A 10,828-nucleotide genomic window follows, 5' to 3' on the forward strand; every position below is an offset into this window, starting at 1 on the left:
TCCTCACTGGGCTCTTCGTCCATTTATCTCGACCCAATCTCTGCGCTCCTGGCCCCGCGGGCTCCCTCCTTGCCCTCCATCACCAGGCGAGAGGCTCTCCGGAAGCCCTACCCAAGTGCCCTTGTGCCCAGCACGTCTCTGGTTCCTGGAAGGATGCCAGGGAAGCGCTGGATCTTTTGAGTTGGTGGCCCCACACCCAGCGTCCGTGCCAACTGGGGCGGGAGAGAGAGTGGGAGACCAGGCGGCTCCCCATCTCCAGGGTGGGAGTGTCACAGTTTGCTGGCTGGCACCCTCGCCAGCCTGCACCCTGCACTCACCCAACCAGTCGGACCACACCACCCACATGCCAAGCGGATCCCTGCGGCATGACCCAGCTCGTCCGTCCGTCAGCCACCCGTGCTCGAGGCCGGCTCCCTCCCAGCCTCCCACCTCCCAGGTGCTCCAGGTCCAGGTGTTCAAAGGCTCCTCCGTCCGCATGCGAGAATGCTCCTCTTCCGTGACAGCGTGTGTGTTCTCACGGGGCAGAGAAGCGCAGGGAGAGCACAGAGGGAGGCTCCCCCGAGGGGATTCCCTGCCCTGGGGCACTGCCCCGGCTCCCACCGCAGGAAGCGATCCCAAAGCCTGCGTCCTCCTGTGCGGAGGGGGCTTGGAGAAGTTCTGCCCCACGGGGAGGGAAGAGCAGGTTGGGGTTCTGATATGGCCTTCTCATCTCTCTCCAGACCTCAGTTTCCCCGTTTAAAAACAGGACAAGGAATTCCCTCCATTGTAACTCTTTGAAGTGTTCCCTTGGAGGATTACATGGACTTAGACACTCTCCATCGTCCCATTAATTCATTTATCTAGTCAAACATCATTTTTTTAAGCACCAGCCAAATGCTTAAAGGGCTTGGGGAGGCAGTGGAAGGCAAGACACCTGGAGGAATGGGGCTTACGTCACACAAAGGAGGCAGATAAAAATAAGTCAACTAATATGTCAGCAAAATAACCTCGGCTGGCAACGGTCGTCCTGAACAAATACAGCTGGAGGATGTGGTGGGCACTGACCGGTGGGTGGGGCAAGACCTCTCTGAAGACACCTCTGACAGAGGCTAAAATGACCAGATGGAAGGAAGGTCTGGAGCGGAATGTTCTGAGCAGAGGGAACAGCAGGTACAAATGCCCTGGGGTGACGAGGCGTTTGACCTGAGCAATAAAAGTGACAGTGTTGCTGAAAGTGGTGAGCAGTGGGGAAAGTGGCAGGAATGAGGTCACAGGGGTGGCCCCTGAGGCTTGTGAGTGCAGCGGGGTCCTTGCTGGGCAGGGAGCCACAGGTCCTTGCACGACTCGGCGGGAGCCCGGGAGTGGCGTTGGCTTCCTCCCTTTGCTCCTGTTTCCTGGGGCTGGGGCTCCCGTTTGGAGAGGGCGTCGGATCGCTCAGACTGGGACACGTGCCCACCCCAAGGCCCGTGGAAGCCCGGGCCCCTCGTTGGACAGCTCCCCTCCCCCGCTACGATCCGCACAGGACGGCCAAAGGGCAGTTCCCAAAGGAGAGCGGCTGCGGGTGGCAGAGAAAGGAGGCCACACGTGGAGCAGGCAGACGCCGCAGCTGTGCCCTCTGCCCTCCTTGGTCCCCCACTTCTGACCTAGGTTCTGATGCCTTTCCCAGGCACTGCCACCCCCTTCCACCCAGGAGTTTCTGTGACATTCGTGGTGGCACTCATTTATCACTGAGTAGAATCACAAAACAGGGGGAGAGGCCCAGGACCGTCCCATCCCTGCTGCACTGTGGAGATGGGGAAACTGAGGCTGGGGTGGCGAGAGGCAGCAGGTCCTAGAACTTTGGGTTTCTGATTTGCCCCACCGTAGGATTCTGCTGCTTCTTTTAGATTCCTAACAGCATCCCTTGTCCCCCGACCCTACTCTCTGCGACCTAATTATACCCAGGTGGGTGTGGCCACAACGTAATGAAACAGATTTTCTATTCCTTGTGCAACCCGGCTAAGACGTTTGCATGGGGGAACCTTCCTGTTTCTCCCCAGACACGCAGCATACGGAGCTGACCGGCTGTGTGCTCTTGTGCCTTTGTGTTCCCATCTGTAAAATGGGAATCCTACCACCTACTTCCTGGGGTGCTGGAAGATTGAGTTCATACACACAAAGCACTTATAACAACCCTTGGCATGGGTCACGTCCGGAGTGGTGATGTATGATTTCTAAACCCCGCAGCGCCTGCTCACTCTTCTTGTTTTGAAGCTCTTTGTCAATTTCTTTTGTCCATTCCTTCACCAACACTTATGGGGCATTTGCCAGGCCCCGGCACTCACAGTGAACAGGCCAGACAAGGTTTCTACCCTCAAGGAGCTTACTTTGTAGGAGTAGAGATAGACCACGAGGAAAAATGTAAATAAGTCACTAAACAAGACACTTTCAATAGTGATAAATGCTGGGAAGAAATGAAACAGGGTGACAGAGAAAGAGTGATAGATGGGGAGAGGTCATTTTAGACAGAGTGATCTGGGAAGGGCTCACTGAAGGGTGACAGTTAGACTAGAAGAACAGCCAGCCATGGAAAGAGAATGTCATGCAGAGGACGTAAATGGCAAGTGCAAAGGCCCTGGGGTAGGGAAGAGTCATGTGTGACTCTTGACAGAACCGTTGTGACTGGAATGAGGGAAGTGGGAGGAGAAATCAGAGAGACAGGCAGGGGCTGCATCAAGCAACTCTCACAGGCCATGGTGGGAGTTTGAATTTGATCTTCAAGACAATAGGAAGCCCGTGAACAGCGGAAGCAGTGGAGTGAGTATGCCAACTCATGTTTTCCGGCTGCTGTGAGGAAATGGGTCAGAGGGGACAGATTAGAAGGGGAGAGAAGAGTTGTGAGGCTCTTGAGAAACAGTGAGAAATATCCTTGTGTCCCTCTAGAGCATTTCAGCAGGAAACACCCGGGCAACCTCATCTAAGAGTAGTGCTCGCTGGCCGGCAGGCTGGTCCTGTTTGCAAGGATGCATTATTCCAGGAATGAAAGAGGAGAACACCCTACAGCCTGGGTGCCGGGCAGAAAGCTGGGGAAGCCGCCCTGCTTGTAAGTGGGTCCAGGGTCAGTCTGGTTCAGTCGGCCCTGCCAGGGCTTCATCTCTGGCCACCGTCCCACCTCCGGGGAGTGCCCAGGGCAGAAATCCGGCCCTGCCCACCCTGGGCTGCACACCGATAACCTCCCCGAAGGGGAAGCCGTTTGTTTGGAAGGAAATGGTACAGAATGAGCAGGGCCAAGCTTAAAATAGGGCTGGGGCCTGGTCTCCAGCGCTGGGCTCTGCAGGCTGCAGGGGACCGCGAGGGCAGTGTTTGGGACACCTGAGATGAACCAAGCCCGTTCTGTAGACCCCACCCCGCGCGGGGGCAAGATCTGGGCCGCCGCTGGGAATGGAAGTCCCCTGCCGGCTGCACCCCTCACAGCGGGGGCTGGGCCCCCCAGGGTGTGGGCAGCACAGAGGTGAGGCCCAGGGCGACCGTGGGCGGGGCAGAGGCCCCTGCAGTTTCTTCTCCTCTTTGTCCTTCTTTCCTTGAGGGTTTCTGAAATGACTTCCTGGGCCCCGTTAGGCTGTTTACAATCCCACCACCTTTCCTGGGGGTGGCACATTGTCCCCCTCCTGTGGCCCTGCAAGCATAGGCAAAGGAGCAAGGTTAATGCCCCAAGACTCCCCAGGGAAGGCGTGACCCACCTTGCGAGGCTTTTTGTCAAAAAGACAGCTTTGCCCACTCACTCCTTTTCCTTTTTTTCCTTTCCCAGGCTAGAGTGCCGTGGCATCATCCTCGGTCACAGCACCCTCAAACTCCTGGGCTCAAGCGATCCTCCTGCCTCAGCCTCCCGAGTAGCTGGGACTACAGGCATGCGCCACCATGCTCGGCTAATTTTTTCTATATATTTTTAGTTGTCCGATTAATTTCTTTCTATTTTTAGTAGAGACGGGGTCTCGCTCTTGCTCAGGCTGGTTTCGAACCCCTGAGCTCAAACGATCCGCCCGCCTCGGCCTCCCAGAGAGCTAGGATTACAGGCGTGAGCCACCGGGCCTGGCCCACTCACTCCTTTTCTTTATTCAAAGGTCCCAGGGCCTCTCTCTGACCCGACCCCCACTCAGTAGGCTGCACGCTCCCCATGGCATGGCCCTGCTGTATTTCCCGGCAGCGCTGGCCACCACCCGAAATCACCTAGCTCAAGTACTCGTTTGTCCATGGTCTGTGGCCAGCTCCTCCCCCACCGTGAGAACCTAAGCCCGGGAGGGACCTCCTCAGTCTGGAGCCCAGTCGGGGCCAGATCTGTGGGATGGAGTCAGGGGGTAGCAGGGAGGGCCCCAGGAGGCTTGGGAGGGAGGGGAGTGGCCCCGGGGAAAGAGGAGACCCTGAGCCAGCTGCCTTCTGGAAGTGCCCTGTTCGTCCCTCCCAGGCTCCGGTGCTCTGCTGAGAGATGCCTGGGTCCCCCAGACTGCAGCCTGGCCACGCCACTCCCTGCCCCTGCGGAAGTTCTGGCAGGTCCTCTGGCTGCTTCTAGAGAGTCTGAGCTCCAGAGACAAAGGGAAGGGGGCGAGGCTGGGGGGCCCGGCAGCCCCCAGGGGAGATCTTTCTGCTGCGGTCCCCTGGCTTGGTGTTTATCAAACCATATGTGGTGAAGCGCCAGTCTGCGTGTTTGTGTTTAATTGCCAACTCGTCATGAACCGATACGTTTATAAATCACAATAAAAAACATCAGGTGCCTGCGTGTCGTGGCAACGGCTCATCACTAGGGAGGTTTCCAAGCCCTTGCTCTGGATGCTATACTTGGCTCTTCGTGGACAGACAGCAGATTGTGACAGCTTGCAGACCACACTGAGTGGGACAGCTGTGGACATGCCAGCGTCCAGGATGGGTGGGTGGGTGTCAGCAGCTACAGGGGCCCAGACACCTTCCCGGAGGTGGGGCTGAGGGATAGGAGGGGGACAGCAAGGCAGGGGCCTGACGTACAAGGCTGTGTCCCCGACAGCAAGGAGCCAGTGCTGGGAACCAGGAGAAGGAACCTCCTCCTGTCCCAAACCACAGGAGATGGGCTGGCAGGGGTGGAGGACTCCAGGTCCCTCCCACTATTCAGGGAACCTCCTCTGGGGGAGGGAGCAGCTTTGCTCACACCATGCTTGCCACCACCGTGCCACTTTGGCCCAGAGTCATTAAACTGCTCTGGAGATGCTGTCTTGCACTGCCTAGTGGAGAGTCCAGTCCTAGAGGAATGCATGCTCGGGACAGGACGGCAGGGTCCCGGGGCCTCCCGTCCCTGCGCCCAGCCTGGGGACAGCTGGCTTCAGTCCACCAGCCAGGCGTTGGGCCTGATGACAGGGGTGGGGTGGTGATACCGTTCTGGCTGGCAGCTGTCCCTCCCCAGCCTGCAGGAGCCGGAGGGGAGAGTGAGATTGAAACTCTCTCTGCTCCTTCGAGTGGGCCGACCCGGCCCCCTTGGGCTGGCTGCCACGGGTTTCTGGGCGGGAGCTCAGCAATGCCTCACCCCCACATCTTGCACACAGTAGGCACTCAGAGTATTTGCTCAGGACATGCACAGTCCACAGCTGGGCCACAGGAAGCCCTGCCCCTCCCGTGTCACCTCAGGAGCCCTCAGCCCGTGGCTGCATTGCTCCAATTCCTCCAGGTTTGGAATGTCTCTGTTTACCGTCAATGTCAACCTGCCTGGGAGAACGTCCAGTTCCCAGAGGCCTGCTGGGGTCTGGCAGGGGACACGAGGCTGAGAGATGGGAGCAGGCCACTCAGGGGACCCCAGTGGCTTTCAGGGTCCCCCGTGCTGGAGACACTAACCCCGGCACGTGGCCACTCTGGGCCCTGGAATGGCACAACCGAATGCGTGTTATCCAGCAGGAGCTCTGTGGGGCCTCATAGCTCTCTGCCTGGGCCTCAGCGCCTCCCTCCTTGCCCCTTTCTTTGGCAGGATGTGGGGAGCATGGCTCCCACCGCAGGAGCTGCCCTTCCTCCTGTGCCTTTGCTCACACGGGTCCCTCTGCCTGATGCGGTGTCTCCACCAGCCATCTCCGCCTGTCCAGACCCTCTCCCACCCACAGGAGATGTCAGCCCTGGATCAAGACGGCTTGGATTTGAATCTTACCTCCACCATTTCTGGCTGTGTCACCTTGGGCAAATCACTCAACCTCTCTGTGCCTCTGTTTTCTCACTTGTGACGTGGAGTGTCGGAGGCTTTTCTCATATTTGTGGCTGCCCATCATCTTGGAATCACCTTTCTGCACCCGGGGATTTCCGCATGTGCCCGCGGTGTGAGCCCGTACACGTTAACCTGGGGGTCAGAGTTCAATTTCCTAGCCCCCATTTGATCACAGATCAGCTGCCTGAGATTTCCATGGAGCATGAGAGATCGTCGACTGGAGCACTGTCTTGTCTCTTGGGCAACTGGATCCTTTGGGGACAGCCGTGGCTGAACTTGCAGGAGCAGTTGCATGTCTGCTAAAGCAGCCCCTGTAGGACGATTGGGTGTTAGTTATATCGAGCTATCTACCATACAAACCCGGTTTTCTGTCTCCCCACCCTCAACTCAGAAACCCACCCAATATCTTTAAAGAAAAGCCCTTTTGGCTTAAATTAGCCAGAGTGGATTCTGTTATTTGCAACCAAGACCCTTAATGAGTTCATGAGAATGGGACAATCATAACATCTATATCACAGGGTTGTTGGAGGATCAAACAGGCCTACATGCCCGGTGGGACATCAAGAGGAAGCCAGCTCAGCTCTTTGAGTATCTTCCTTCACAGTTTGGGGACAGTGTCCTCTGCCTGTGTCCCAGAACACAGCTTCCCTTGTAGGCGAGTTGCTTTTCCTCTTCTGAGCCTCTGGGCTTTGTTAGGAAGCCCAAGAACTCCAGGAGCACGCGGGGTCCCAGGGCCAGTTTTAGCTACACACACCTCCCAGACATAAACCAGGACATCTGGCCCCGATGCCAAGGGCCCTGTTCTCTGATCCAGTATCTGAAACGAGACCTGTTTGCTGCAGGAGGTGCGACGGCGGCCGGGGCTCCTGCAGCTGGGAGCAGCCCTGTCCCCGTGGGAAGTTTGGTGGAGACTGAGAGGCACTGAGGGTCCCAACCCAGGGGCACGTCTGCAGCCCCAGAAACAGCTAACTGGAGTAGACCTGGGTGGGACCCCTGGGTCCCCACTAGTTAGTGACTGGGTGACTAGGTCGGCCCTTGCATGCCCTGGTTTTACTCTTAGATCACATCTCACTTGGAGCTAGCCACATTTCAGGTCTCAGTGGCCACATGTGGCTTGTGGCTCCTGGGTTGGACAGCACAGCTACCATATTAGACAGCTAAGTCCTTCTCTCTAAGGGCCCAAACTACCCAGACCTCCTGGGATCTACAGAGTGGTTCGACAAACACTGGGTTGGACCCCAAGTCTCCTATTAATAAAACTCATGGAGTCATAAAAGAGTCTCTTAATGAAAAATCCAGCCGCCACCCTCTGAAGGACCCCTTATGGGTTCTAAGCCTCAGTCTCCTGATCCAGGAGATGGGCTAATTGCGGGCTGTCCCTCAGGGTGCTTTGTGCGGGGCAGCATGACTTGCACACGTGACCACTAAAGGGCCAAACAAATCTAATTTCTTTGTGGTGGGATTTAGGGTTAAATGCAAACAGAGACCAGAACAAGAGAAGGGTTAGGAGAGGTGGCCCCAGGGTAACCTCAGTTCACTTCACTTGGTAGCCAAATCTCGTCCCCAGGCAAGCAGCTCCTCCTCTCTGGAGGCTGTGCAGCTGGGGACAGATGGTGACAAATGGTGAGCACATGCGGGCACCGTGATGCCATAGGACCCAGAGGGAGAGTCCTGCCACGTCACCCAAGGAGCCTGCCCTCAGGATGTCCCCACTCACACGCCCGATGTGATTCCCCATAGTGAACACGGTGTGTTTCGTCCGGCAGTGAACGGGGACAATTTGCTTTCATCTGCAAGCCTTTGTACGTGATCACAAACCAGCCCGGTGGGGCGTGAGAGGACAGTGGAGGGTTGGCGTGGGCTGTGCCCAGCTGGGCTCCGGGGAGAAGAGGACGCCAAGTTCCCTCCTCTAAAACCCCTCCCGCCCCGCAGTCTATTTCATCCAAACCTGCGCAACGGGCAGGGAAACAGGTTCCACGCGATCTGGCACCGGCAGCTGTAGGGAGGGGCTGAGGAGTCATCAAAGCTTTCGGGCCCAGAAATCCAGGAGCACGAGCCTTGGCTCAATGCTGTCCCAGGTACGGTCCTGGTGCGGGACGATGTTTAAGTTGAGTACGTTGAAGACAGATTCGGCCACGGTCGCGCCAAACCAAGGATGAAACCTGCGTCTTTGCACTCCCAGCCCACTGCTGCTTGCTCGTGTTCCAGACTGCTGTTCTCAGAGTGCAGGCACTAAAGTAATGTTTCTCAAAGTACGGCCCGAAGATCCCCAGGGAGAGAATCCCCTCGCTGGGGGGCGGAGGGCAGGGCAGGGAGAATGCTTGTTAGAACACAGATTCCTGGGCCGCAGGGGAGACCTGCTGAGTCAGAACTTCTGGGGCTGAGGCCTGGGAAGCTGCATTTTAAATAATTTCCCAAGTGATCTTTAGACACACTGACATTTCACATACGAAAACGCATAGATTTTCTGCCTGCAATTCAATGTGTGGCCATGGCAGTTACCTTCTCAAGACTCAGTTAATAAAGGTGTCTGCAAGAACTGTGTCTCTCGGTGTCAAAGTCAATTTCTAAAGGGCTTTCTAACCCTACTTTCTAAGGCTGTGTCCATCCAGGGGGCAAAGCTCGATGCCCCCCAGGGCGGGCAGCCACCGTGAGTATGGGACCCGGGCAGTGTGTAGCCAGCAGAGGTGGATGTACCCGTCCACCCAAGAGAGCAGTTGCTGTTCCCCTTGGACAACTGCCACCGTGGGGGACTGTGGGCCCAAGGCACCACGACTTCCGTTCTTGTTTTTTTTTTTTTAGTGATTTTTAAAATTTCAAAATATTAAGGGGGTACAAATGTTTTTGTTACATAGATACCTTGTATAATGCTCAAGTCAGGGCTTTGGTGTGTCCATCACCAGAATAGTGTTCACTGTACCCAATAGGTAAGTTTGTTTCCCCTAAGTCCCCCACTTCTTGGTTTCTTTCCAATGTCCTTCATATCTTACTTTTGGTTTTCCAAGAGGGAGCCCAAGAGCCAGATCTTTATATCGAATCTCTCAATTTAAACATTAGCATCCGGATGCCGTGGCTCATCCTTGTAGTCCCAGTGACTTGGGAGACTGAGGCAGGAGGAGCGCTCGAGCCCAGGAGTTCAGGGCTCTGCGGTGAGCTGTGATTGTACCACTGCATCCAGCCTGGGCAACAGAGCGAGACTCCATCTCTTTAAAAAAATAGCATCTGATTTTTAATTTTTAAAGCTTTGTATGGAAAGACTGGAGGTGCTACATTGCACCCTCTAATTTTGTGGAACGACAGGCCAAAAACGATGGTGGACCTGTCTCCAAGCCGTGGGTACAGTTCCTTCCTACACTCAGCAGAAGGCTCCCCTTCTCCCTTCTTCGAGGAGTTCCACCAGTGACCTTGGGCAGGTGGCTTAGCCACTTCGTGCCTCAGTTTCCTCCCTGTAAAATACAGGTAAGAATAGTTTCCACCTCATAGTGTTGCCATGAAGATTAAATAAATTAACTTTATACAGTGTGCACAGGGTAAGTGCTCAGAAAACATTAGCTCTGTTGTGATTATTATTAGCCGAAGCAGCTTGAAGGGGGACGGTCCGTGTCACAGGATGCTCTCAGTGCAGCCACTCTGAGTCTGCTGCAGGCCCCTGCACCCCTGGGTTCTCCCTCTGGAGGCTGAGCCAGGGAGACCCTGCAGCCTGACCCAGCCCCACCAGCAAGTGGGGAGCCCAGCAAGGCACGCACGGTCCCTGTGAAGACAGAGATGACATCCTGGTTTTGGTGTGGTTGGGACGTAGCCTTCCTGGACACTGTGCGCCAAAACTATGTTTGCAAAGTGATTGTTCAGGACTAATGGTTGGGAGGCTGAATGGTTCGGGGTCCCAGCTGAACAATTAGATGAGAGAGGGCCCCTGGCTTCCCCGAGGAAGGGGATGAGAGGGCTGTGAGTTAGAGGCGTGTCAGGGAGTGGGGTGCAAGCAGGGTGAGGGCTGGGCCTCCTGGCCGGCCCCCACGCTGTGTCAGGGAGCTCTTCCTCACGGTGAATTCCGGGCTCCCTTCCCTGTGCTTGACATCATTCACCAGCCCCCCAAGCTCTCAGGCGAAGTCCACTTTCCTTAGCATCCAAGACCTGCTCGGTTGCCCCTCCTCGCCCCGGCTTTGAACTTGACGCTGCCGGAGCCTCCTTCCCCAGACACACGCTCTCAGGCCTGCCAGCCATTCCTCTTGCTCCAGCCCTGCAAAGGGAGCCGGGGCAGGAGGAGGTTCTCCCCCGCTGTTGAGGGGCGTCACGGGCTGAATCGTGTCCCCCTAAATTTCAGATGTTGAAGTCCTAACTCCCAGTCCCTCAGAATGCGACTGTATTTGGATATAGGGTCTTGACAGAGGTTATGAAGTTAAAATAAGGTTTATTAGGATGGGCTCTCCTCCAATACGACCAGCGTCTCTATGAGAAGAGGAAATTTGGACGCAGACCTGCACAGAAGGAAGGCGACGTGTAGACCCAGGGAGAAGACGGCCATCTGCTAGCCAAGGAGAGAAGGAACCAATCCTGCCCACACCTTGATCTTGGACTTCCGGCCTCCAGAACGGTGAGAAAGAAGATTTCTGTTGTTTAAGCCGCCCAGTCTATGGCACTTTGTCGTGGCAGCCCCGGCAA

This window comes from Propithecus coquereli, unplaced genomic scaffold (assembly GCF_000956105.1).
Source record: "Propithecus coquereli isolate 6110/MARCELLA unplaced genomic scaffold, Pcoq_1.0 Scaffold27, whole genome shotgun sequence".
In the NCBI taxonomy this organism is placed as follows: Eukaryota; Metazoa; Chordata; class Mammalia; order Primates; family Indriidae; genus Propithecus; species Propithecus coquereli.